Below are 25,613 nucleotides of genomic sequence, written 5' to 3' on the forward strand. Positions count from 1 at the left end.
TGCCCTTTCTTTGTTAGATTTTGTTGACTGATTCATGAATGTGCGTGTTAGTCTTCATTTGGATGTATGAACTGTAGCACAGTTTGAATGTTTTTGCTTAGAAACAAAGAGAAAGACATTTTATTCCATATAGCATTGATATTAATAGTTGATAAGTGATCCTCAAATAATGCATGGATGTAACCATAGCCTGGAGCTGCCTAAATTGAAAGCCTTCTGTATATTGCATAGCAAAAACAGCACAGCATTTAGAATTGGGGCCTCTGACTTGATTCCTGACATGGCACTGGATGTGTTGGTAAACATCTCTCAGGTTCTGCTTCATTGGCAATACAAATGCCAAGTTCAGTGGTGTAAAAAATAAGATAATATACGTATGAAAACATCCATGATATCTGGGATATTCAATTGATGTTTCATTTTTATTAATACTGATGATTCAGTTTCTTGCAAACCTGTGTTAATGACACCATCTGTAAGACTCACTTATGAGAGGCCTTTCTAGTAGCCCAAGGTTTCATGTCAAATTGCCTCCTTAGGACAAAGAAGTAAACCCACAGCAAACATTTTGGCAGATTCACAGCAGGTCTGCCCTGTCACTTTACACTGTAAACAAAAATTCCTGGAAAGAACAGCACCCTACATTGAACAGCCTGCAAGGCTAGTAAGAATTTCAATGACTGTAGGAAGGCAGTAATGTTGAAGGTCCAGAACCCAATTGCAATCATCTTGGGCTAACTTTGGTCTTCTTTCTAAAAATATTTTTATGTATTATTTTTATTTTATGTGTGTGAGTATATTGCCTGCATGTGTGTTAGTGCAATGTCCACAGAGGTCAGAAGAGGGCACTAGATCCCCTGGAACTGGAGTTACAGATGATTTTTAACCACCATGTGGGTGCTGGGAATCGAACCCCGGTCTGCTGCAATAGCAGCCAGTACTTTTAACCACTGAGTCATCTCTCCAGTCCAACCATAGTCTTATTAATAGTCATCTGTTGCCCACCTCTATGGCACCTAACATCCTTGTGACTAACAGGTAAAACATTTTGGAATGTATTAACTTAGCAGACCACCACTTTCCATCCATCAAAAGGCTAAGAATGTCATCAAATAGCATCTGAGGCGTATTTAAGAGATTTCCCAGCTTGGCTTCAACCCATCAACTTAATATTTTCCAATGTATTTAAAAAGCATCTTGAAGCCAAGCATGGTGGTACATGCCTTTAATCCAAACACTCAGGAAGCAGAGGCAGGTGAATCTCTGTGAGATTAATGCCAGCCTGGTCTACATAGCGCATTCCAGGCCAACTGGGGATAAAGGGAGACCCTGTCTCAAAAGACAAAAATAAAGTGCTTTGGTTTATTTACTGTAAAACTTCATCAAACTGTTACTGTGTTCTAACATGGGATTTGGCATAATCTAAATTGTTGTTCCTAAGCCATGGTCACTCACATTTGGCTCAAGAATAAACCATTTCTTTTCCCCTTTGAGATGAGTTGGGATTTTGCATCAACAACAGTGCACTTGGGAACCTGATGTACACAAAGCAAAAGATTAATCTTTACAGTTCATTAATTTTCTCATTTTTCCTTTAACTGATCAAAAGATAAGGTCCAGGGATTAATATTAGAATGAATGATATTTAAATCCATCTTGGCAACATACCATCTGTTCTGGATAGCTTTAGTGTCAACTTGACACACCTGGGTTGAGGGAGCCTCAATTGGGAAGTTGCCTTCATTGGGCTGGCCTGTAGCCATGTCCATGGGGCACCTGCTTGATTGTTGAGTGATGTGAGAGGGCCCAGCTTACTGTGGGTGGTACCACCCCTGGGTGGGTGGGCCTGTGTTGCATAAGAAAGCAGGCTGAGCAGGCAGGGAAGCAAGCCGCTAAGCAGTGTCCCTCCATGGTCTGTGTTCCAGCTCCTGCCTCCAGGTTCCTGCCCTCAGTTCCTGCCTTGGGCTCCCTAATGAACTGTGACCCAGGAGATGTAAGCTGAATAAACCTTTTCCTCCTCAAATTGGTAGTGGTCAGAGTATTTTGTCATGGCAATGGAGAAACAAACTAAGACACCATCCATAGATCTAGTGAATTCAATTTTCTAAGATTAGGACGCTCAAAAATAAGTTCTTTCCATGAAATACCACTTTATAACAATTCCTTAAAAGGTAATTTTCCTATATTGATATTAACCCTCTCCCCTCACCTGGCACATTGTGGAAAAGGTGATGGAAAGATTATAAGTGCCAGAGGTTGCAGGGGGCGGCGGGGGGTACTGCTGTGACCTGGTGTCCTCTGGACATGACAAGACCTTTGCACTCATGAACTCACAGCAGCTGTACTTACTTGCAAAATACCTGCACAAGATCAAGCCAGTCAACATTCCATCATGGATGGGGAGGGGGTCGCAAGGCTCCACTCCTAGCTGAAGAGCTATCTGCAGTTCTTGGTTTCTGGGGAAGAGCCAGTTTTCTTCAGGAGTGAGGACCCTGATAGGTTGACCTTACTCCAGGATGGCCTCACACCCTTGAGTATATGGCAGCACTAATTGCACTCTATGGGTAATTTTTTTTTAAATGAAGAGTACATGAAGTTGGGAGGAAGACACAGGGGTGGGGTCTGGGAAGAAATGGAAGGGGATCAAAATACATGATATACATCTATAAAAGTCTCACAGAATAAATTAACAATATTATATATAAGGAAGTTTTCCTGGTCAGAAATATTAATTGTATTCTGGAATCATTTTTGTAAGCACCAAGAAATTTGTAAGACTGTGTTCTCAAGTTGTTTTTCCTTTGCAACAAGAGACAAGATTAAAATGTGCGCAAAATACCATTGAAAATCAAAGTCCTCTTCACAGTTGTCTTCCAAAATATGCTCTTCTTTTTCTGCTTTTAAAAACAAAATCATTATTGACCCAGTGGCCGATTGTTCGAGGAACTCCCTTCAGCCTTCACCAACAACTACACTCAGAAAAGGATTAATAGTAGGGTACTACTTTGGAATGAGTTGTATCCTCATCAGAAATAAAATGTAAGAAGTCAATATTTGGGTCCTCCAAACAACAGAGATAAAATAATGGTGAATTGAATTTTTAAAGCTATTTTTTAAAAATTTCCCAGAAATAACATGTCTATAAATAAAAAAGGCCAGTTTGTGAACATGGCAATTTGGAGCTGTAATACTTACAGCTGCCAAGAGGTGGCGCTAGGTTACAGTTGCTCAGGATTTGTGGGTTGCTGCCATCTGGAACTGCTTTTCGTGTTTTTCTGCCTCATTGACTCTCCGTTGTGTTTCAGAAATATTGCCGTCTCCATTGCTATTGCCTGATCATTTTCTGCTTTCCCTCTTTCTCTTTTATATTTTAATTCCACAACTGTATTCTCTAACTCCATAACAGCATCATATAATTGGGGGACCTTGATATTAACTCTGGAAATCATTTTGGGGAGATTCATTTGGCCTGAATCAAGCCACATAAGATGGGATTATATTGTGTGTGATGATGATTACTATGATTAGGGTGGGTCATTTTCAAAGACAAATTGTTTCAACCTCCAGGAAGCAGAGGCCTGAGGCTGCCTCTTTCCTCTTTAGAGCCCTTGTGCTCCAGTAAAACTGTCCACTGCACATGTTTTATTTATTTATTCCAGCCATTTAATCATTTCTGTTTTTAAATCATATTGGGGGAAAAAGTAATCATGCTGCAGCCTGGTGTGGTGAGAATAGGCTTGCATGGGATTCAGGGAACCTGAAGCCTGTTTGAGTTCTTCTACACACTGCTTACATAAGTTCTAGGAAATCACCTGTTTCAGATTCACCATCTTATCAAGTGAGGTTGTCAAATTGAGAACACTCCACTTTCCCAACTACATGTAAAAATATTCAAATTGCAAAATGTTAACAGCACTGAGAAACAAAAATACACCTTCCAAAGTAAAATATTTAGAAGTCTGATATCCAAAGATAGGACGTTCTGCCAGGTAAAATCCCAGAGAAACGAGAATCATGTAAAAACAGCCTGAGAACAATGTTCTGGACCATAAGCCTTTGAGTACCTTTCGCCTTTGCATACCTGCATGCGAGAAGTCCTCTGGGACTGCTACTTAGCACACACACCTGAGAACTAGCCTTACAGAGGAATATGGTACATTGACTAGTAAAATAACAAAACAAAATGGTGCTGTTGTAGTTTCAATGTGAAATGCCCTCATGAGCGTATGTGTCTGAACATTTGGTCACCAGATGGTGGTGCTATTTTGGAAGTTGTGGAGATTTTAGGAAAGGTGTTGCTGGAGGACTTGGGTGACTAGGGATGGGCCTTGAGGTGGCCTTACCACAATTTCCTGTCTGCTGTCTGCTTCTTGACTACGATGGTATTGTGACCAGCTGTCACTAAGCTCTCCCTACCATGATGAACTGTTCCAGCAAACTGTGAACTAACACAAACTCTTCTTCCCTTAAATTGCTTCTTATTTATTTGGTCACAGACAGGAGAAAGTTAATGACTTCAGTGACTGCCACCACAGCCCCCCTCCGCTGCACTCCTATTCCAGGTTGCCCAAAGTGAACTGCTACAATAGTAACTACCAGTGTTTCTTTGGTTCCTTCAATCTGACCTTGGAGATTCTATGATATATTCAAGTAGTGACCAGAGGGGCTGCTTTGGATTATAAACTAGTACTGAGAAAGATCAGAAAGCTTCTGTAAAGATGACATAGAAAAGAAAACTATTCTTTAATGCAGAAAAGGAACAAATCAATCTTCTGAATATTCAAAGGAACAGAATAAATATTCATGGAACAGAATAAATGTAAAAGGGGAGAAAAAGGCAAAATAGCCAATCCTCACTCCAAGGAATATTCTAGAGGACATTTGTGTCCATGACACAAAAGCAAGTTCACACGAGGCTATAAATCTAAGATTATAAAACACTGAAAAGATATGAAATGCATAGTGCTGAGTTTGGAGTTTGATGGTGGCAATGAACAGCAGGCAGGTGCAACAGAAAAGAAAATTACTTAAGTTTAAAACAAAATAAGCAATTTGCCTAGGATATTTAAAAAATTGAACCAAAGTGACAAAATGCCTAGGAGGAGAAGAGCAGGAAGAAGGGGAGAGGAGAGGGAAAGGAAAAGAAGGCAATGCATGAAGAGCCTAGAGTTCTCACTGTCTTTCTGTCTCACTTTTTCTTCATCCCTACCTATCTCCAATACTGCCTTTATTAATACACAACTGTTTATTTCCCCCACCCAAGTATTCTGTTTTGAGTATTCTAATTTTCTCCTCTGCCCAGGAAACAATCCCCTGTCCACCCTCCACTCCTCATGCTTAACATTGATGAGTGAAGTCAGCTTCATCTGTCAAAACTTCTTTTCACTTCCTCCTTGGATGAAACTTTATCGTTAGTGATGGTGTTGTTAGTTTCCACACAAATATCTGTGAGGCAATGGCTACATTTTTAAAAAAAAAAAAAAAACATTGTATTCATTATTTTTATTTTATGTGTATGAGTGTATTGCCTGCATGTATGTGAGTGCACCCGTGTCTGGCAATGCTGCAGACGGAGGTCAGAGGAGGGCTTTGGATTCCCCTGGAAATGGAGTTAGGGACGGTTCACAGCTGCCATGTGGTAATTGAACCCAGGTCCTCTGCAAGAGCAGTCACTGCTCTTAACCGCTGAGCCATCTCTCCAGCCCCTACAATACATTTTATAATAGATAGTGCTGCAACAATATCCACTTAGTTTAAATTTTCACAATCACAAAAATAATGCGTAATAATTACAGAAAATATTAATAACTTACAGTTCCAAGACCCAGAAATACCTAGAGCTACCGGTATCCTCCTTTAAAAATTTGGCTGTGGAAGTTCTTTACCCAGAGGACACTTTGGGCATCTGTAACTGATGTATTAAGATATAATTGGCATACAATAAGTTATACACATTTAAATCATACCATTTGAGAGGACTTGACGGTATATTCACCTTGACTGCAACTGAGATAAAGAACATAGCCATAACCCCCAAAAGTCTCTCCTGATTCTTTGTAATTCTTCTGACCCTGATCCCCTCTCTCCAGATAGCCTCCAAACTGCTTTTTCTCCTCGTAGCTTATTAAGAAGTTTCTAGAATTTAATGCAAACAGAATCACATACTATGTATTTTTGCATGGCTTCATTATCTTTGAGCACAATTATTTTTTTTCTTTTTATTATAAAATTTTGGTTAGCATACAAAGTAATGGGCTTCATCAGGGCATCTTCGGTTATCACACTTTGTTCTCATCCACCCCTTCCCAGCTATCCTCCCCTGGGCCTCTCTTTAGCCCCAATTAGGCCCCTTTTCACTTTCTTATGACATATTCCCATTGTTCTCCTTATCCCCCGTGCTCCTTAATATCCCTTTCTTCCCTCTCATGATCCCCTTTCTACTTTCACACACACACACACACACACACACAAATAAATACACACACCCCACACACACTCCATACACACTCCACACATACCACATTTCACTTAACATAATGATTTTCAGTTACATCCATCTTCCTGTAGCTGTCATGTCATGATTTCATTTTTCTTTACCGTTCCACAAAATTACACACACACACACACACACACACACACACACACACACACACTGCACATTTTCAGTCTGTTCATTAGTTGATGCACATCTAAGCTAATTTCATTTTCTAGCTATTGGGAATAGTGCAGCAATAAACATGGAGCTCAGGATAATTATTTGAGATTTATTGATGTAGCAGCTTATATCAATAATGTGCTCTTTTTTGTTACTGATCAATATCTCATCATATGAAAATATTACTGTTTATCTGTGCATCCATCAGTGGGCATTAGGATTGCCTTCCATTTTTCACTATTATAAATAGAGTTCTATGAATACTGTGATGTCTGTGTAAGGACCTATGCTTTCATTTCTATTGTGTAGACACCTAGAAGAGGAAAGTCTGGATCACACAGTAGGTGTCTGTTTGGTTTTCCACTGTGGTTGTATTCTTCTGCACTCCCACCAGCAGAGAGGGAGAGCTCTGGCTTTTCTCTAACTTTATTCACTTTTTGATAATCTTTTTCCCCTTAACCATTCTAATACTCCCCATTCATCATCACATTATGTTTTAATATATATCTTCCTAGTGAACTATAATGTTGAGCAGATTTATATACATACTTTGTATACACAGCACAAGGCACTTTTATGAGTTACATGGTTGACAAATACTGTTCCACATCTTGTACCTTGTTTGCACATAGTTTTAATAATCTCTTTTGAGACTGAGTTTTCGACATTGACAAAATTCAATTTATCTAAAGACCTTTTACCTAGTCAATGATCAAAAAAGGTTTTCATCTCTTTTCCTCAAATATCTTATAGATGTGTATAACACAATATGTCTAATATGTTTTATTTTAAGCTCTTTAAAGTATAAAATATAAGTTAAAATTTATCATTTGCATGTGAATTTCTATTTTTCCAAATGCCACTTATTAAATAGATGTTTGTTTCTCTGTGAAATTTATGTAGGCCAAAAAACAATTGTCCAAATATGTGTGGGCTGATTTCTGAACTTTCTGTTCTATCCCATTAATCTACTTGTCAATCTTGGCATCAGGATCACAGTCTTAATTATCATAGTTTCATATGCAACTTGAAATGAAATGTTCTTACTCTTCCCACTTTGCCCTGCTCTTTCAAAATTGCTTTGATTATTCTAGATGCTTTGAATTTCCAAGTGAATCTTTAAATCAAATCGATAAGGTTATAACAAAAAGAGGTCTTCATAATTTGGACTGGGACTTAATTGAATCTAGAGGTCAATTGAAGGAAAATTGGCATTTAGACAGTACTGAGGCCCCGAACCACTGACTGTGTTTGCATGCTGTTTATTTTGTTTCCGCAATACTGCACACTTTGCAGCATACGTGCCTTTTTCATCTTTTCTCAGATTTATCCCCAAATGGTCAAATATTTAATGCTACTGAAAACCAAAAGCAATTTATGGATTCAATACAATCCCAGACAAAATCCAATGTACTTTTTTTCCATTAGTTCTTTGAGAATTTCATACAATGGGTTTTGATTATATTCACCCCAACCTCCAACAACTCCTTCCCAGTCCTCCCCACCCACTCACCTACCAAACTCTATGTCCTCTTTTGAAAAAAAATAACAAAAAACTCTGGAGTCCAATTTGCACTCCCCATACACTTTCGGTGTGGGACCATCCATTGGAACACATTCAAACTGCCAGGGGCCACAATCCTAAAGCAACTGTCTCATAGCAGCTGTCAATTGTCAATAGCACCTCAGACAGAGGTAGGGTTTATGCCAGGGGCCACAATCCTAAAGAAAACTGACTCTCCGTCTCATAGCAGCTGTCAATTGTCAATAGCACCTCAGACAGAGGTAGGGTTTCATGCCCACCACCCCTCTCCATGATGAGACTTTAGTCTGTCTTGAACTTTCACATGTCTTATCTATGCTGTCACAACACTGTGAGCTCATATATGCACTTGCCCTGTTGTATCCAGAAGACACCATTTCCTTGTAGCCATTCACCACCTCTAGCTCTTACCAGCTTTCTGCCCCCTATTCCACAGTGATCCCTGAACCTTGGAAAGACAGAATGTGATGTAGGTGTCCCATCTAGGCTGGTTCCACAGTCTCTTATTTTCTGTACCCTTACCAGTTTTGGACTCAATACTAACCACCATCTATTGCCAAAAGAAGCTTCTCTGATGAGGTTTTGAGAAATACACTGATCTATGAGTATAGCAATAAGTTGTTAGGAGTGAGTTTAGTACTATGTCTACTTAGCAGAAAAATAGCAGTAGGGTCTCCCCTACTGTCTATGACCTGTCTAACCACAGATTCTTGGCCCTGATAACAGTGCCAGGTATATATTTTATCTTGGGAAAAGGACCTTAAATCCATTCATAAAGTGGTTGGGTATTTACATGACATGTGTGCCACTATTGCAGTGGGCATGGCAGCACATTTCTGAACAGAGAGTACACAAATGAAGAAAGGTAAATGTCTAATAAATGTTTTATAGATGTTCAACATCATTAGCTATCAGGGAAATGCAAAGTAAAACTACTTTGAGGTTCCATCTCACCATAGTCAGAATGAATATCATCAATCAAATAAATGACAACAAATGCTACTAAGGATGTGGGAAAAGGGGATCTTTATTCACTGTTGGGGGGAGTGCAAGCTGGTGCAGCCATAATGGAAATTACCATAAAGGTTTCTCAAAACACTAAGATAGAACTATTATATGACCCAGCTATACCACTTTCTGGGGATATATTTAAAGGATTCTATGTCCTGTCATGCAGATACCTGCACATCCATGTTCACTGATGCTCTAATCATTATACCTAGGAAATGGAATCAACCTAATTGCCCATCAACTGATGGGTGGAGGATGAAAATGTGGTACATATATACAATAGAAATTTCTTTAGCACTAAGGAGAAATGCTTTTATGAAATGCAGGAAAATGGATGTAACTGGAATATATATTAAGTGATGTAATCCAAGCCCAGAAAGAAAATGCCATCTGCTCTCACTCACATGTGAATCACAGCTTTGAATACTTAGATTTTTGTGGTCAGAGGGTCTCTAAAGATCAGAGAGCAAAAAAAAGGAGCCATGAGATATGGGGATAAGGTCATGGGAGGGACAGTAAAACACAAGTAATATGAAAGTACAGAGTATACTAGGAGTGGGAAGTCTTAAGTGGGGAGGTGGTGAGAGTATGAAGTAAAGGTGGAAGTTGAGGTGAGGGGCCATTAAAAGTCAGGATGTATGAACAAGTCATATAGAAACCTACTGCTTCATAAGGTAACTAAAACATACAATAATAATTTACAGAGTTTGAATGGAGCTCCTCTGCATTGGTGGGCAATGCTGCTCTCAGAAGTCAAAATTTTTAAACAAAAATCCCAGTACCCAGTGTGGGATCTCTTCCTGAGTTGATGGCCAGAAAGCCTTCAGGGGCTCCCAAAATAGTAGAAACTATTGCCACTGCTCTTGGTTGCCCACAAGAACTAGATGGCAAGACCCTATTGCTAAATTCACAATCCACAGGACACAGATAAATCAGGCTGAAAACTAAACTAGAAGCTTTTCTCCTGCTAGCCACGTGGCATAAAACTGTCCTCCGAATATCAAGCTTGGTTGCACCTGCTTGCTTAGGGTCATCACACACAAACATGACTGTTGACACTCCACAAGAAAAGAGGGTCCAGAGAGTGAGCCACACCTCCCAAAGAACAGTCTGCTTGAGGTGTACAAGGGGGAGGGACTAAGGATATGTAAGCAGAAACCACCATGAGGTGCTCTCTTGCCAATTTGTGTGGCTGCCAGGAGGTCACAGGATCCATGCTTGGGTGTGGACTTTCCTAACAGCCCTAAATGGAGGGGGGGGGCTCTTCTGTAAATAACTCCTCACCCAGTGTTCTGTCAGTAAGTCTAATAAACACTCTAGGATTTTCCAAACTACAGTTTGGAGAATTTATACCTCATTTTACGGTAGGACCAAGGGAGGAGGCGGTCAGACAGCATTTGTGCCTCCCAGAAGGAGTTTTAGCAATAGTCAGAATATATAGTGCCAGAAGTTGGGAGAGAGAATTCATCAGTGGCTTTACCCAGCTGTAAATTTAGCATGCTACAATATGAACATGGCAAGCACAATGTACCCACTGATGCAATAGTGTCACAACTGTTTGGGGAGTAACCAACCACTTTCTGATTGGAACTGAGGCCTACTCACAGGAGGAAATACATGCCTGGTGCTACAAACCTTGTCAAAAGCTTACAGCTGGGGAGGCCACGGGCTCTAGGGGGTAAGTTATTAATGATGTTTTATTAAACTGACATGTAGTCAAACTGCATTCTAAATATAGGTTTATAGTTTATACCCATAAATTTGTGCTGTTTTCAACCTTTCTCAGATAAGCTTCTTATTACAGAGGGTGATGGTTAATGCAGAGGATATATATATATATATATGGTCAAAGTGATGAGAATAAGTGACTATTGAGTACTCAGTTCTAAACGTCACATTTCTAATACACAATTCAAGGACCGGGGAATATTGTGAAGGGGGGTCAGAAAGCCAGAGGATAAGTGGAGCATTACAAAATGTTTTCTGAATATGGCACAGCTATGGTGATCATGAACAAACAGAAATACTACTACCTGCATAAAATAAAAGCAATAAAAGCATGAGGAGGATGGGTTGGGTGGAAGAAGGAGGTCAGAATAGGGAGAAGGAGATGGAAGAGGCTAATGGAAAGTGACTAAGATCACAGCACATAACAGATACAGGTGAAACTAACAAAAATAACTGATAAAAATAAATTTTACTAAGAAAAAAATTAAACAAAACTGTATTTTTAGTTTTTTTTTCTTTTTTTTACTTTCCAATAGATTGGTGAAGCTTTCAGGAATATAGCTTATTTTTATACATTGATCTCGGAGCCTTACTAAGCATTATATCCTACTACAGAGATAAATGCACATCAATATTGATTGATATTCTATTCACAATAGCTAGGAGATGGAACCAGCCTAGATACCTATCAACTGATGAACTGATGTTGGGTTCTTAACACATCTCATTTCTCCTTTCCTGATTTTCACACACTTGCACACACACACACACACACACACACACACACACACACCCCACTACCTTCGCCTCTAATATTCTCATCTACATCCTAAATAATCCTAGTGAGCGTTCTCTTGAAGGCCCTGTACCAGTTCAAACTAAAGGAATCTCAGCATGTGCTATGAGTTCCACAGCGACAGGACCCCTGAAACCATCTCTGGCCAAGTCTGATTTCTGAGCCAGTAAATTACAGAGTATACTAGGAGCCAGTTTCTGAGACCCAAATCGCCTTCTAGACAGTGTTTGATTGTATTTTGTGAACTGAAAGCATGTTCACCATAGAAACTACTATAAAGATTGCCACATGGTAATAGTGAAATTGTGGTATATATACATGATGGAATGTTAATAATGTGTTCTTTATCTTTTTATACCCTGTTAATAGCAATTTGCTATGTTTGAAAGTATATATTCTATCTGCATTTCTTTAAGTGTTTTTCATTGAGTCTAGAATTCTATACTTTGGGAAACTGACTCTGTTTTTGTTTTTTTCACCCATATCATTTACAAAGAGAAATATGTTGGGTTCTTTTTAAAAATATTTTATTTATTATTTTTATATTTTATGTGTATGAGTGTTATGCCTGCATGTAGGTAAGTGCACCCATGTCGTGCAATGCCCATAGAGGACAGAAGAGGCCGTCGGATCCCCTGGAACTGGAGTAACTTTCAGTTGTTAGCTGCCATGTGGGTGCTGGAATTCGAACCTGGGTTTTCTGCAAGAACAGCCAGTGTTCTTAACTCCTGAGCCATCTCTTCAGCCCCAGAACAATCTTTTTTTTAGTATTGATCAGGGTTCTCTAAAGAAACAGAACTGGTAGAATCCATATATATGAGAGAGAGAGAGAGAGAGAGAGAGAGAGAGAGATACATGCATTTTTAACTATGTTTATAAAATACTACATTTCACTATGGTTTTGCTTTACATTCTTAGTGTTCTCTGTCTCTTCTTTCTTTCCCTCTCTCTGTATAGTTATAGGCAATGACAATCTAACAAAACTCCAGGTGCCAGGCCTGGAAAACTTCCCTCCAAGTTGTTGGTCAGTATAGTCAAAGAGATTCCCAAAACAATATAGATGTGACATTGTCCTTGATTTTTTTCTAGAACTCGAAGGGAAGATCCTATTCCTGAAAACACCACACATTTCAGACACAGGACCTGGAGGAATCAGTATAGGACTGACCTGGAAGCCTGCTCTTTGAGGACAGCCCACATAGTATCAAAAGGTGATATGCAATTGGCCAAGAAAAAAGAAAATATCCCTAAAACTGCAACAGTGGCACTTTTATCTTGGGGGGTGGGGGTGGAAAGTAACCATTGATGTCTAATTGGACTTAAAGCCAACACCTAGTACTGTAAACCTAGCCAGATATCTGTGGCTGGAGATATCAAAGACCCCACCAGAGAAACGACTACTCCACTTTCCTAAATCAATATCATTTCTAACTATAACCTAGACTTATCCTTAAATCCACAGCTAGTGTAGCTCTCACCACTCATCAAAAAAGCTTCTTTTTGTAAGAGATGGAGACTATTACAGAGATCCACAACTGGTCAAAATGCAGAGAATAAGTGACTGTGGGGTTCCCAGCACCAATTTATACATCTACAATGCAACTCCTCCACCTAAGGCTCAGGTAACATTGGGGTACAGAAGGGTGGAAAGATTGCAAGAGCTAGAGGATCAGGAGGCCTGCTGCAAGATAGTGTCTTCTAGATATGGCAGGGAAGTTGCACCCATGAAACCTCGATAATATGGCTGCCCAAACAAGACCTGCTAATGACAACACCAGTTGGCATGACAATCTGGGTAAGAGAAATTTTGCAAGGTCCCACCTCTAGATGAAGAGTTATAGACAGTCGTTAACTGTTGAGAGAGGGAGAATCAGTCTTCTTCAGAGATGAACTCCTGATAAGTCATCCAGTCTCAAGTGGTCAGCCCTAAAATCATGTACATAAAAGCACTACTAAACAGGCTCAATATGTATATATGTATACATATAGGTACATATACACATATATGTAACAATAGTAATTAAGGAAGAGGCAATGAAATTGAGAGGGAGTTGGGGACATTGGAAGAATTAGAAGGGGAGAGGGAGGAGTAGAAATGGTTTAAGTATAGTACTCACTCATGAAGTTCTCAAAAAATTGTAAAGATTAAAAATTTTTTCATTCACTGGTTCTAAGCGATTTGATTATGGTTGGCCTTGAAGTAGTTTTCTTCATGTTTCCTGTGCTTGTCATTCATTGAGCTTCCTAAATCCATGACCTTATAACTTTCCTCATATTTCAGACACTTAAGCCAGTATTTCTTTAAAAACTCTTTTTGTCCCTATCTGTCCTCCTCTTCTGAGGGACTCCAGCTATGTGTGAACTAAGATGTCTGAGGTGCCCCACTGGTCCCTCTCTGCTGACACCACCACCTCCTGTCCTCCTCTTCTGCCTCTCTCCATCCACAGTCTCCTCCCCTAACCCCTCCCTCCCTGTGCCGTGTTTCTTTTTGGAAACTTTCCATTATATCTTCAGATTTATCTTTTCTTTCATTTTATCTAATTTTCCTTAATTCGATCAAATGTATTTGCCTTTTGTACACTATATATTTTATTTCTAGAAGTTCAGTTTTGATCTTTTTTATATCTTGTATATACATTTACTCAATTTTTGAACATATGGAATGAACTTAGAATAACTTTTTAATGTTCTTGCCTGATACTGCTCATATCTGTATCAGCTGTGTTCTGATTTTCACTAAATGACTTATGTCCTCATTATTGGTATATTTTCCTATTCATTTACATATCTATTAATTTTATTGGATTATATGCACTTGGACTTTTACCTTGTTGAATGGGAATATGTTTATATTCCTGTAAGTATTCAGGAAAAAGTATTTGGCTAGAATGCAGTTATTATTACTTAAGAGTTGTTTGGTCCTCCAAGTCTTTCTTTTAGCATTTATTAGACAAGACCAGAGCAGTGCTCAGACTGAAAGCAGCTACTCTCTTCTGCTAAGTTGAGATGTTCTGTGTACTTTACCCAATACCCCATGAGTCAAAGTCATGAGATTTTCCAGTCCACTCTGTAGAACTTAACCTTATTTCCAGTTCCATGTGTGTGCCAAACATGGCTCCTTCCTTAATCTTCAGGGAGCCTTTCTCTACCTTTGGGTAGTTTCCCCACAGCTGTGCACTTAGAGATTCTCATCCATTCTCTTTCTCATAGTCTCCCCCTCCTCCTCCCCCAGCTCCTCTCTCTCCTGCCCTCTCACCCTCCCTCTCTTCTTCCCTTCTTTCTCCAGCACTCTTAGTTCCAGCACTCTGTCCTAAATTCTGTGTGCCTTGAACCTTCCAAACTTCAGATTAGCTCCTCAACTCTATTTCCTTAACTTAGGGTATCTTCTGGCCTGCACCTGGATCTTTCACCCCCAACCCCCACTACACTGAAGCCTGAAAATTCAGTCATCAGAGCAATACAAGAGCTCATCCTTCAGGGCTCACTATCCGTTATTGTCAGATATGCATATGTTTAAAAACATGGGTTTATCTTTTTAATCTGTAATTTGACTTTTTTTCAGATGGAAAGAAAAATCTAACCTCAATTTTCCCATCCAGTATGAATTTTGAACTAGAATTTCTCTAGTACATATTTTTATCATAAGCATTACCCAATGTAAACTGTATCCCTGGTATGTTTTTTGTGTTGCCACAAAATATTGTGATGTGTAAACATATAACTTTTACCAAGGATTCCCTGTTATTGAACTTTTCTGGTTATATCATTTCCAACTATAAATAACACTGTGATGGATGGTTTATGTACAAAACTTCATCCACATTTCACAATAATTCTTGAGTGTAAGAATGGGAGCTTCTTTCTGCTCATGGGTACAACCCTGCTATTTTCATATCCCTCTGCATCCCCGGCAGCATGTTAGTGCCTGTCTCATTGAATCCTCACTGCCCTAGTTATGTTCTATTGGTGCGATAAAAACACTGGCCAAACTGACTTGGGAAGGAATGGTTTTTTTTTTTGTAATTGTTATTATTCTTTTTTATTGAGCTTTTTAAATTTTATACATTTCCTATTCAAATCCAGACCCTCTCCCCCATCCATGCCTCCCTTGTCCCCCCACCAAACCCCATGCACTCTGCCATACATGCTAAATCCTATTCATTCAGGTGTTTGTACCCAATGTCCTTCAGTCTAAATGAGTCCACTGGAGTCTAGTCAGCCCATCCAACCAATGGTCATATGTAAAACATACTCTCCTTCACACAGGTTTATTTTTATCTTACATCTCCCAGCTCACAGTTTATCACTGAGAGAAGTCAGGACAGGACTCTGGAGGCAGGAGCTGAAGTACAGACCTTGGAGGAATGCTGCTTACTGGCTTCTTCCCTTGGCCTGTGCTCAGCCTGCTTTATTATGCAACCTAGGACCACCTGCCCAGGGGTGGCACCAGCCAAAGTACACTGGACCCTCCCACATCACTCAACAATCAAGAAAACGCCCCACAGACATGGTCATAACAGCCCAATGGAGACAGTTCCTCAATTGAAGTTCCCTCTACCCAGGCGTATCAAGTTGACAAATTAAGTTCTCCAACACACTCATCAATAATGTTATCATTTTTCAATATCTTTGCAGCTCTGATTTATAAAATTAGTGCCTGAATCTAAATTGTCTTTCTCTGATTATCTGAGAGTTGAATTTTTGTGACTTTATTGGGTTTTTTTCTATTTTAATGAACTATAGTTCATATTGCCATTCTTATCTTCTAAGATGCTAGTTTTTCAAATAAATTTGGTTGAGCTACTTGTTTCATACCCTTGTAATACACTCCAGTCATGTATTAACTTACTCTGTGTGTGTGCATGTGTATGTGCATATTCATACCCTTATAATACACTCCAATCATGTGTTAACTTACTGTGTGTGCATGTGCATGTATGTGTGCATGTGCATGTATGTGTGCATGTGTGTGCATATGCTTGCTTTTCTGTCATCATACTTGTTCCTACATCTGTCTAGAAGAGTACCTTTTTATACCCTTAGAATCTGGGAATCTCCTTCTTGATTTATACCAAAAGCCCTTTCCTGATGAATTCTTCTTTGCCAGTTCTTGAGTACACTGAGACCCTCCTTTATGAATACCCCATAATTATGACATTTGTCTTTTTGTGTGTGTGTGTGTGTGTGTGCTGATGCATCCAAGCACCATCTACAAGCTCCTTGAGGGCAAGGGTTATTTCTTTTCATCTCAAATCCCACACATCTCTGCTAAAATAAAAGCCCCAAGTACTATTGAATGAATAAATGAATGCTTGAAAGGATGAACTTCAGGTAAACCAGAACATCCGTGCTCATTAATATATCTGGCATTTACTGAATACCTATAATACCATCTGAAAGAAATTCAAACTTAATTTATAATAATTCACTTCTTTTAAATAGCCATCTATTGTTCTCTATTTTCTTCATCAGCTCTGTTGAATATAACTGATGATCGCATAAAGATCTCATATCAAAACAGCACCATAATTAAACTCAGTCAAAAAGCCTCCAATTCTTTCCTCATTATGAAATCTCTGCCTAAACTCCTGAAAGTAGCTAGCTTTCAATGACTATACAATGACTTCCTCTGGCCCTTCCTTCCCAGATGACTGGGTTGACTTTTATCTGTTGAACAAGCACATCTCCAACATATAACACCATACTATTCCAGTCCCATAAGAAAAGAGTACCCCCAATTTGCTTTATGATCTTAATATGTGAGTATGGAATCATTTTCTGCACAATACAACCATGGCCATGTTTAGAAATAGCTGCTCCCTCAGAGCAATGAATGATGGTCACAAGAGTACTTCCTGCTAAGTCTTTCTCTACCTCTCTCCAGTCCCTCAAATACTCTCTCTCACATATTTGTGGGTGTTTATCACTTTTCAACAAAGGTGTGATTTCTACAAAGACATGAACTTAATTGCCAAATCTCCTTACTATGTCAGACTAGGTTCAAAGATTAACTGATATGACAAGTGAATGTTGCCAGGCACCTAGAGTGAAGGGTGATGGTATCTATGGAGAAGTGTAATCAGTACAGACTTTAGCAGATACAGACAGAAATGAGAATTTCTGTAGAGGAGCCTCGCAAGTGTCTTATCAGGTGTCATAGTTTGGTTTCTAGTGCTGTGATAAAACACTTTAACCAAAACCAACTTGGAGAGGAAAGGGTTTATTTGACTTACACATCCTGATTACAGTTTATCCTCAAGGGAAGCCAAGGCAGAAACTCAGGGCAGGAATTTAGAAGTAGGAAATGAGCACAGACCATGGACAAATGCTGCTTACTGGCTTGCTCCTCTGATCTGTGCTCAGCCTGCTTTCTTATATGACCCAAACTACCTGCTCAGGGATGGCACTGCCTAGAGTGGGCTTCACCCTCCCACATCACTCAACAATCAAGAAAATGCTTCCTCATACAACAGAGTACAATGCACACAGAAGACCACAACTGGCTAAGATGTAGAGAATAAGAGACTGCAGAGTATGTGTCTCTGGACAGGACTCCTATATTGAACGTCACCTATCCACGGCTCAGGAACCATTGTAGGGGTGGAAAGATTGTAAAAGCCAGGGTTGTTGCATGAACATAAGGAAACAGAGTCTTTCAGGCCTCTGAGAACTTGTTCATATGAACTTGCAGGAATGGTGACAGCATGTACAAGACCCATGCTGACTCAATCAGACAAAAACCCAGCATAGAACTGGGGAAATGGGCAGGAAACCCCAACCCTAGCCAAGGAACTATTGACAAATGATTACTGCTGGGTGAAGGAGAGTTGATCTTCTTTAAGGGAGTGACTATAGATAGGCTGACTAGACTTGAGTAAATAAACTTGCACCAAGGGTCATCTGGGTACAAAAGCTTGACTCGATAGGCTTTAACATGTATGACAGAATGCATGAAATCTGGTAGAGGGAACTATGGGGTATATGGATGGAGGAGGTGCCTAACATGATTAAGATTTATTGTATGAAATACACAAAAACTCAATAAAAGTATACATATAAAATTATTAATAGAAATAGGAGAATGAAAATGCCTCACAGCCAATCCAATAGGGGAAATTTCCCAATTGAGGTTTCCTCTTCTCAGAGTGTCAAGTTGACAACTGAATCTATTCAGCACATTAGGCTACCCTAGTATATATAGGAAGTTTGTTCTGTTTTGTTTGAAGTGTCTAATATCAGTGTGTCAGCCCAATTCTGACTGCTTCATCATGTCATCCTGAAAAATAAATGCCACGGCAGTGTGGAAATTATCTACTTGCTAAGCCAATGTTCATGAATTAAAGACTAGTCATGACATGTCTGAATATCCCAGTAGACACAAGCCCCATAGCCATTCCCCAGGACATCTAAACTACCTTACTCAGGCGACAAGGGATCAGAGGCCTTTTGAAATGAAAAAGACCAGAACCCCACCAACTTCTTTGTGCTGTCAAGCAAAACATTTCTAAGCCTTCAAATGGGTACTTCATGCAAATTTCAAGGAAGATTCAAGCAGATGCCCTGCTTGCTCAACTCTAAAGGCATTTCTGAGAAAAGCATATTAGAACACTTCCACAGGACAGAAAAACCGTCCTACACAAGCCTAAGACATGGTCAGAATGAAGGACCTTCCTATCACACACATACTTTCAGAAGCTTGAGGACAAAATCTGCCTTGCTTATGAATCTCCAATGCTTACTACCAAAACAGACCCATAAAACAACAAATAAAATTCCAAGGCATGCATGTTTTGCATCATGCAGCAGGGTATCATATCAGTGATGGAATATATTTGAAGATAGTTAAGGGTTTTCATCAGCTTCTCTGGGTTTCAGTGACCTCCCCTTAGATGAAGGAGATGGACAGGAAGTTTCCTTGGAACCTTCCAGCCTTTGATCCTGTGACTTGAATATCTATGACTGGCCCTAAGCAGGGAGAGATCACTGGCTTCTTCAGAAGATGAAAGGGATTTCAACTCATAGACCTCATTGCCAAGGTTTAATTCATGTAGGAAACTATTCATTCCACCATCAGCTACAGGCTTGGAGTCAGGTTTCAGAGGCTATAATCACTCTGTCAGTAAGTTGAGCCCATGGTGTACATCCCCAATACCAGCACTTGAGAAGGTGGGGTAGAATTTTTTTGTTCCTGTTCCAAAGTCTTTGAGTCCAAGTCTCTGAAACACTTGGTTTCTGAACCACCAGTAGGAGTCTATGCCCTGGAAAACCAGAGTCTATTTGCATGGAATGGAGTTTGCAATGCTCTTAATGGGAGCAGGGGGGAGAATACCCAAGGAGGAATCTGGTATCTATTTCAAGAAACAGAAAAAGCTGTTTTCTGTAACTTGGATCCCCATTGACTCTGTAACAAAGTAGCTCTGTCATCTCAGTTGCTCGTGATCACAAGGAACCCATTAGCATTGGCTGAGTCTCCATTCATCTATTAGCTACTATGATAAAATAAAGAGGAATGGTATACTGGTTGGAGAAAGCCCAGATGACTTGACTTTGGGAAAGACAGTGCTTTGGAGAACAGAGGAAGGACAGGCGTTTTTTTTTTAACTCAGAAACTGAAGATGAAATCACCATAAATAGCTACCAATGGAGCAACGCCCAGTAGTCCTGCATTCAAGCAAAGCTCAAATGGCAGAGAGTCCTGGCAGACCAAACCTCTGAAGGGGGAAGATCACTAACACTATTCTAAGCATAGGGAGGTAGTAGGACAGCCACTAAACTGAAGAATTTGCTTATGAGACTTGCTGGAGACCAAACATACCCCTCCTCTTGCCAAGGTCTGTTCTGGAGTAGCTGGACTTAAAGAGAGTCAGTCCATGGCCCAAAGACCCCTGATCTTAAACAGGTAAATCTTAGCATGATGGACCTGCTAAAAGCTGGAGACAGAATTGAGGGAATGATATTGAGGATGACATCTGTGAGGGTAAGACTAATGCGGTCCTCCTGAACACACTTCTTAACTTTCCATGTTCTTGGGGAAGCTTCAGAGACAAAGATGGTGAGGGATAAAGAAAACGTCTCAGCCTAGGGAGAATCCTGAGTCTTCTTACTCAAAGTATGGTGAAATGACTATAGAATACAAGGAAGTACAAGAAACAGCCCCTGCAAAGAAAACCTTGAATGACTGAAAATTGTGAGGTATGGCAACCTAACAAGTTTAAAGACCTGGGAGATACTATGCACTGATAACATCTAATAAGCCATCTTCAAAGATGGGTTAAATATTATGGTGTTGCTATCCAGCAAGATCAAAGGGGATGTGGCTATGCGTTGGAAAATGTCATATGAACAGTGAGTGGATGAAGTTATTATTGCTACCAAAAACCCACAGCCTATCCTGGAAATGAGGGAACAAGGAGACAGCTTGGAGCAGAGAAGGTTGAGACACAGAACACAAGCTCTTCTAAGGTCACAGGATGAGTCAGGCACCAAGTAATCTGTCTTTGCCTCAATAAATTTTCCTGCTTAGTGAGTTTAGACAGCTCCAAGACAGCTTTGTGCAGATAAACAAGCTTGTCCACAGTGAAACAAACTAGCAAAGGGTAGCACACTCTGACCCAGGGTCATTTCCTCCTCCCAATTTCTATAAAAAGCATCCCCATAAATTCTAATGTCCTAGCTGAATCTATTAGCAGACCAATACAGGCAACATATTTCAAAGAGAAAGTCCAGTTCTCCTATTAGTGCTGCCCACAACCCCCCACCCCTCCTGTAATACTCTTCATATCCTTCCCTATGCCACCCTGTCAGCTCCCCCAGACAGCTCTCAACAAGACAAAAGACTCTGAAGCCTTCTTTTCTTCCAGTGAGAGAAACTGACTTCTCTCCCAGAGGCACCTCATGCTGCCACATGGTACAGTTTTTCATAGACCTGCCACATGAGTTTTCAGGCATGTTTAGAGATGGCAGAAACCCGTATGTGGAACCACCTCAAGATTAAGAAGAAAAAAATACTAAATATGAAGTGGCTGGCATAGCATCTACTCAGTGGATGGTGGATTTTATATATATATATGTGGGAATGATATAGAGAGGATTAGCACAGTGCCTGCCCAAGATAACACACAAAGCAAAATTCACAAAGCACTCTATAGCATTAGTAGATGGAAACACTAATTACTCTAATTTGGTCCTTGTACATTGTATACTTGAGTAAATTTATCACACTCTACCCCATGAATTATTATATGTAAATATTTTTAAATATATTTCTTTTGAATTTAATTAATAGCCTACCATATTCTATGCACTAGACCCTATGGAGGAAAACAAGAGAAATATGGTCTGAGGCCTTCCATTAAGACCATTGTAGAAGAGGGGCAGAAAAATTTAAGAGCCAAGAAGGAGGTACACAACCATACAGAAATAGAGTCCTACAGGGTCCTGGGACCTTGCTCATATGAACCTACAGCAATGGTGTCAGCATGCACAAGACCCATACAAACTCAAGCAGCTAAAACCCCAGCACAGAGCTGTGGAAATGGATGGCAGGCCCCAATCTTAGTTAAAGAATTATAGGCAGATTATTGCTGGGTGAGGAAGAGCTGATCTTAAAGGGAAGGACTTTAGATAGGTTGACTAGACCTCGGTGGATGAACTTGCACTGAGAGATGTTTGGGGACATTAATTTGACAGACTAGGCCTTAACACAAATAACAGAATATATGAATTCCAGTGGGGGGGGTCTGTGGGAGGGTTCCAGTGGAGAAGGGGGTATGAAGATGATTAAGATGTGCTGTATGAAATACACAAAAATTCAATAAAAATTACAAGAAAATGATGATGATGAGGAGGAGGAGGAGGAGGAGGAGGAGGAAGAGGAGCAGGAGGAGGACGAAGATGAGAAATGAAAGGGAAGACACTTGGGCAACACTGTTCAAGTTTAAGCACAATGAACACTAAAGGAAAAGATGAAAAAAAGTCTAGAGTAACTTTGAGGAGAAAGGGCTCCCTCTCTCTCCTGATATGAAACTTGGTAGGTGTTCAATCCTTTGATAAAATAGCAACACCATTCCTGGAGCAAGCCACATTCAGGGACAGCTGGCTGGATAGAGTGATGAGAAGAGGAAGGGGACATAAAATGAGCCCATAAGGACCATAACAGCCTTTCAAGTCCAATCATGACTGCTCAGGCCAGAGTGGTAGACATGCAGAGCACAAGGAAGGGAACAGGCACAAGCCAACACAAATGCACACTGGTGAAGCATCCCAGTACAGTGGACATCTAGCAAGTGAAGGAAGTCTGGAATGGCTGCCTACCCAGGCATGAAGGCTGGCACAAGGTCATAAAAGATTCATGACATTGTCCCACATGACCCTTCTCCCTAGTAGGGCTGGAGCTGCTGTCATAAATCTTCCCTTGACTACTATCTGGAGATTGAAGGACAGCTGCATATCTAATTTTAGGTTCATGAAGGCAAAGTAGAGCAGGTTTAATCTCCACAGGAGGAAGGAGTCACAGTGGCACCACAGTGGGCACTGGCTCCCACAAAAGCATCCCAGAATAACTCTCCCATAGCTTGTAAGTGCTTGGAGGACAATACTAGGTGGGGCTATTTATGTTTCCTGCCATGATCCCTTATCCCCTTCCTGGAAGACCCTCTCAAAGCTACAGGGAGGTCTGGCATCCGAGCACAGACAGTTGAAAAGAATTCATTTGGGTTCATCTTGGGATTTGGGGGATGGAGTTCTTGGGAGCTGTCTGGTCCCAAACAGGCAGCCAGTTACCCAGTAGTGTCTCTATTAATAATGATTGGCATATCCTAGCATGTCAAAGCTTAAAGGATTTTTTAGCCACGATGTCTAATGTCTACAGCAAATCCACGAGGTAAGACTTGGTAGTCACACTTTGAGAAATGCCAAAGTTCAGTTAAGAAAAGTTAAATGGCTTGCTAAGGAATCAGCTAGGGCTGCTGGGAGGGCCTTCTGACTTCAGCACCTTTGTTCCTTATCTTCTGGTTGAAAAATAAGGTTAAGGTAGGAAGCGAAGTAGCTTTGGAAAAAAATATCAGAAACAAGAGAAATAGGTATTTAGCCTTTAAGAGGAAATGGCCATTCAGCTGAAGAGAAAGATTCCCTATCATTAAGCAAATTGTTCCATGGCTATGAACCATTTAGGCTTTAGAAGAAATTTAAGCAAACTTTAACTGCTTATGATTGTGTTACATATGGTAGTTTTAGAAATAAAATGCTGAAAAAAAGACTGTATAAGATACTCCAATGGCGCTTTACAGCCGAGGCGCATGTATCAGACAGCGCTTAAATCCTAACTCTTTGCTTAAAATCCTCAGCAGGTATCTTAACTTCTTTCAGCTTCAATTTTTCCCATAAATTTGAAGAAAGTAATAGCATCTGCCTCAAAGAAGAGAAGAGAAGCTCAAATGAGATAACTCATCCTAAGAGCTTAGCACAGTGCCAGGCACTCGATAAATACCATGGAAATGACCATTATATTATAATGTCTGACAAAAAGGCCTCTCCTGTGTCAGTGCTTGGTTTTAATTTGGCATTTGGCTAAAGAAGAAGAATCATCTTGCACAAATTTATAAGAAAAATCAGATATGCAGAAGTGGTGGGCATGGTACTTGAAAAATATACTTGAGATCCCTCAGAATTTCCTACTCTGTTTCCACTGATTTTTCTGTGGCACTTTGGTCAGATCTGTACCTGAATTTGACTCTTTGCAGTAGGAAAAGAATGGATTTGACAACACTGGGCATCCCTTAGAAGGAGTTTTCCGTGCTGTGTTGCTTTCTCCTCCCAATCTTGGCCTTAAGAGTGAAGACAGCAAAAGCTGTCAGGGCTGGAGAAAGAAGGAACATGGTGCCTTGATACCCAAGGTTGGCAAGGACTTCCTAGGAAAACCCTCTGAGAATCATGGTGCCTAAATGGCAAAAAAGAGATGATTGGGTGAGACCCACATGTGAAAAAAGCCCAGTGAACTTCACATAGTGTGTCCAAAGAAACCAGCCATTCTCATGAGAACATCAAATTAGAAGAGGCCTTGTGAACAGGGCAGAAGAACAAAGCTCATGAGTTAGTGACCACAAGATATGTTGACGCTGCAGATGTCAGCAGCAAAGGCCAGTGCACAATAACAAATATGAGACGTACGTAAACCTATACCTCCCAATGAGCACAGGTGATTAGGGATGAGCTGTTCTTTGCATCAACATTCTGCACTACCACTGTTCCTTAGAATTTAGAGCATATGCCCAGCAAAGGGGAAGAGGAAGGAAAGCCATAATGTACCAAAGAATCAGTACTCTGATTCAGATACCTGATGAGATGCTGTTTTACATTTTTGTCATCTGATGCTAATGGAGTTTAAGGCTAAAATAAAGTAGAACTACAGAAAAACAAAGGGATTGTTTTCATTTGTTTGTGGCTAAACATATCTATTATACAAGGGTCCCTTGGTAGAGTTGACTTGACTCCTACTCTGCAATAAATTTCTACTCTAGAGAGTAAATTTCTAAAATGAATTACATAGCAGTCTAGAACCTCACAAATCTAGAGTTCCCTGGCCAAATCAATTTTGGAATGGATACACTAAATAACCATCTTGGGTATTCCCAACAGGTATAAGTTTTACAAAAGGCTCAGTGAGATCTTATACTAAAGAAATTTATTCACTTTATTTTACCAGGATTTCTCAATTTATTTGATAAGGCCACTATTTTTGACTGATATGTAATGTATTCCACTCTAGGAAATGCTGGGGTAGAAAACTGTAGGTGAGAATGGATGATAATGGTCTAACTCGGGTGACCCAGGAGAAAAATAATCAGGTAGAAGATGAGCCTAAGATGAATGCTAGGATGCAG

At 40.0% G+C, this 25,613-nt stretch overlaps 1 protein-coding gene across 1 annotated transcript in view; it reads right to left on the minus strand.

The window, feature by feature from the left end:
* The window catches only part of Agbl1 (ATP/GTP binding protein like 1), a 912,025-nt gene that overhangs the window by 874,951 nt on the left and 11,461 nt on the right, over positions 1–25,613 (minus strand). The gene's annotated exons all lie outside the window — the stretch shown is intronic.

The sequence above is a fragment of the Nannospalax galili genome, unplaced genomic scaffold (genome assembly GCF_000622305.1).
Source record: "Nannospalax galili isolate Female #2095 unplaced genomic scaffold, S.galili_v1.0 scaffold63, whole genome shotgun sequence".
Lineage (NCBI taxonomy): Eukaryota > Metazoa > Chordata > Mammalia > Rodentia > Spalacidae > Nannospalax > Nannospalax galili.